Source organism: Trematomus bernacchii, unplaced genomic scaffold (assembly GCF_902827165.1).
Source record: "Trematomus bernacchii unplaced genomic scaffold, fTreBer1.1, whole genome shotgun sequence".
Taxonomy (NCBI): Eukaryota; Metazoa; Chordata; class Actinopteri; order Perciformes; family Nototheniidae; genus Trematomus; species Trematomus bernacchii.
In genome coordinates this window covers 16319337-16322406 of record NW_022987720.1, presented here as the reverse complement: position 1 = coordinate 16322406, position 3070 = coordinate 16319337, and the positions used below count along the sequence as shown (strand labels likewise).

The 3070-nt window shown below is 37.3% G+C and overlaps 1 long non-coding RNA gene across 1 annotated transcript; it reads left to right on the top strand.

Annotated features, from left to right (window-relative positions):
• Nucleotides 1–1366: 1366 nt before the first annotated feature.
• On the top strand, nucleotides 1367–2329 carry LOC117493064. The gene is made up of 2 exons (XR_004556929.1): nucleotides 1367–1537; nucleotides 1815–2329. It is a non-coding gene; the product is annotated as an uncharacterized LOC117493064 (long non-coding RNA).
• The last annotated feature ends 741 nt before the right edge of the window (nucleotides 2330–3070 follow it).

The window sequence follows — 3070 nt, the reverse complement described above, 5'->3', positions numbered from 1 at the left end:
AAATATAATATCATTCTTTGTTTTAGAAAAACTCCATAGGCCCCTAAAGGCATCCCAACAAAATGCACATGCTTGTAAACACTATTTGGTTTCTTGTGAATAATCCTTCATTTGGTAAAACCGTGTCACCTTTGAACGTAGGAGCAAAAACATCTGTGGTCTTGACCCAGAAATGATGGTCTACCCTCCACTTCTCTGCTAGGTTGAAGAAAGAGGAAGCTGTTAATGGGCCGTCTGACAATGTCCTTTTGCTTAAACATTACCTTTGCACTCAACCCTTTTATCTGTGTCTGATTGATGGGGCTTCGGGGGCCCTGAGTGCTCCTGCAGGTCCTGCGTCGCTTCCTAATGGCTGCCTTTGCCCAAGCTTCAAGCTTCTCTATCCCGAGGGAAACTTCACCATTAATTACAGCAACGTCATGGTATATCAATCAGAGACTCCCGTTAGGCACTGAAGGGTTCTTAATTGGCCGATTACATGCAAAAGAGTTGATGAAGTCCAATAAACTCCTGTAGTGGAAACACTGTCTGTAATTTAGAAGCATGTCTCTGGATCTGCTCGATTTTCAGTTTGCCTATCTGTCTTGCTGGCAGGGACGAGACCCATGGGTGCAAGATGGAGAGGAGACCTGAGCTGAGAGGAAGCTCTATCCTTTCATGCTGGGAACTACAAACAAGAACCGTTGTGAGACCTGTGTGCCGTGTGCCTGCAGTATATTTACTCTATTAAACAGTCTTCATGAAAAAAGAGGAATAGGATGTTTCTCTCTTCAGATACTGTATAACTCACTGAGGAGGAGGTGCAGAGTAGGCGTTACAAAATGGTTTGGACCCTTTTTATTTTTAAGTAGTGAAAATACTGTTATTTGTAATGAGTCAAGCAGTGGGAAAACTTGGCGAGAACTGTAAGAAATAGCTTAGTCATAATTTGTATCCTGATGTGTTGTGTTTCATTTCATTTGTCCCTTTGATTGTTTATTGTGTGTTGTCAATTTCTAATCATTTATGTTATTTTATTTAAATGTTGGTAATTTGTACAGTCATTTTTAAGCTTCTGATTTTTTTATACAAAGCATGTGATCATATCATAAAAAATAGATTCATTGATACAATATCAGTATAAGTTTAAAGTATAGTATATATGATCATTTGAGTATATTTTGCTCTTAATACTGTACTATACTCAAGTAAAACATGGAACAAAGAACTCAAAACATCTGTTATTTCCAGTAAAATGAAAGCCAAGTACTATTATGACCACTTTTTCTGACAACACAGGGAAATCACATGCCCTGTCAGCACAAAAATGGGATCATATTATGTCTTCCTTTTTTTAAATAACGGACGTTTAGTGGTGAGTGTCTTAATCGAGAATGCCTTAAAGAATGGCATTCTCACAAAGGACTTTTCCAGGAACCTGAGCGTTCTGTGCCCTGAAACCCCACCTGAGGAAACCTGCGTACTTGGTGCTTCTTGTCAGCACCTCAGAGACCTTCTGCTTCCCAACAACCATCTCTCTCCTGGAGAATTATCCCAGGTGAATATGAGCTTTCACTGAAACCATGATGGAATGCATTGTAATGGTCTTTTCGTCAGATGGAGCAGCATACAGGCTCCATTTCCTCTAATACAAATATGTTACAGTGTAAAGCAATCAAGTGATTTTGAATGTGGAAGCTTTGTATATATTTTTTTTATAAATTGATTAAAAACTCACAAACTTAAGCAATTCTTTTTTAAACTTTGAAAATTGATAGATATGCAGTCACAGATAATTGCTGTGAAAATGCCTATGACCTGGTTTCTGTTTGCAGTCTCACACTGGGGAATGCCCATGAGGTATGGGTGTGAAGTAATGATTAAGACACGACTGCAGAATCCCACAAGACAAGTACGGGAGGAATTTCAGCAGTAATGAGGGGAAAATAATGGCTTGCCACACATGTGAATCTCATTTTTGTTTGGATGGATTCATTCATTTATCCAAATCTATCTATAGAAGGAAAACCTTTTATAGATAGACTAGCCAATACATTACGAAAACAGTGGTGCTCTATTTCTATTAAAAATGTTCCTGTCATGTGACTGTGTCCGCCTTAATGTCCCAACATTGAAATCCCATCTTCAATATTGCTTTTGGGTTATTTCTGTTGTTGTGTGTATAACTTTGCCAAGTGTATAGAGAAAGTGTTCAGTCTTAGTGTAATTGGTCATGGTCAGCAGACACAAACATGACACTGGTGTAATATGCTCATTGAATGTTAAGGAAAAGTGTGGGATTATTTTAATAGTTAATAAAGAACTAGTGTCTTCATTGGCTCTGTAATAAGCAGGACTGTGTCATTCTCTGAGAGCACAAGGTTCATTGATAACATGTGATGTGATGATCATCATCGTGTCATGTGGCAACATTGCATGGTTTGTTTAAAAACGAAAATGGGGGGAAAATGGGTTTACATAATAAATATGTAATAGTCCTTTGACCTGGTTACGTCATTTCTTTATCAACATGGATGTATCTATATTTATTCTTATGCTTCAGACAGTCTCAGGTAGACTTGCTGAGATGATTTATACAAGGGTTACATAATCAGAATGCCAGATCAACGGAAATATGTTAGAATTAGGCAAAACGTACACAATAATGGAGGTAGGATAAGGACTGTCACATCTCAAAGCTATTTGTACCCATTAAAGTGTGCTGAATGTGATGCAAAGTGACTTACCTCCAGTGAGTAGAGTTACGTTTATCTAATTGCTTACTTGTGAATGAAGACAGTCATTAATTTATCATATTTATTTTAATAACATATCATTTACAGTCAATGTGATAGTGCTGTAAAGGTCAGCCTTTTATTTCACGATTATTTGAGTGCAAACATTCACATGTCTATGAATTTACTTTCTTACTAAGTGCATTACCTATATTTCCAATTGGTAATGTCCCATTTCAGGGTTCTGTTGCTTTTTTGTACGTGCAATATGTGCAGTGACATGCAGAGTGGCATTTTCCTAAGGACTATGTTAAAGACTTGTTTTTATTAAATAGTAATAATTGAAATGAGAAGAA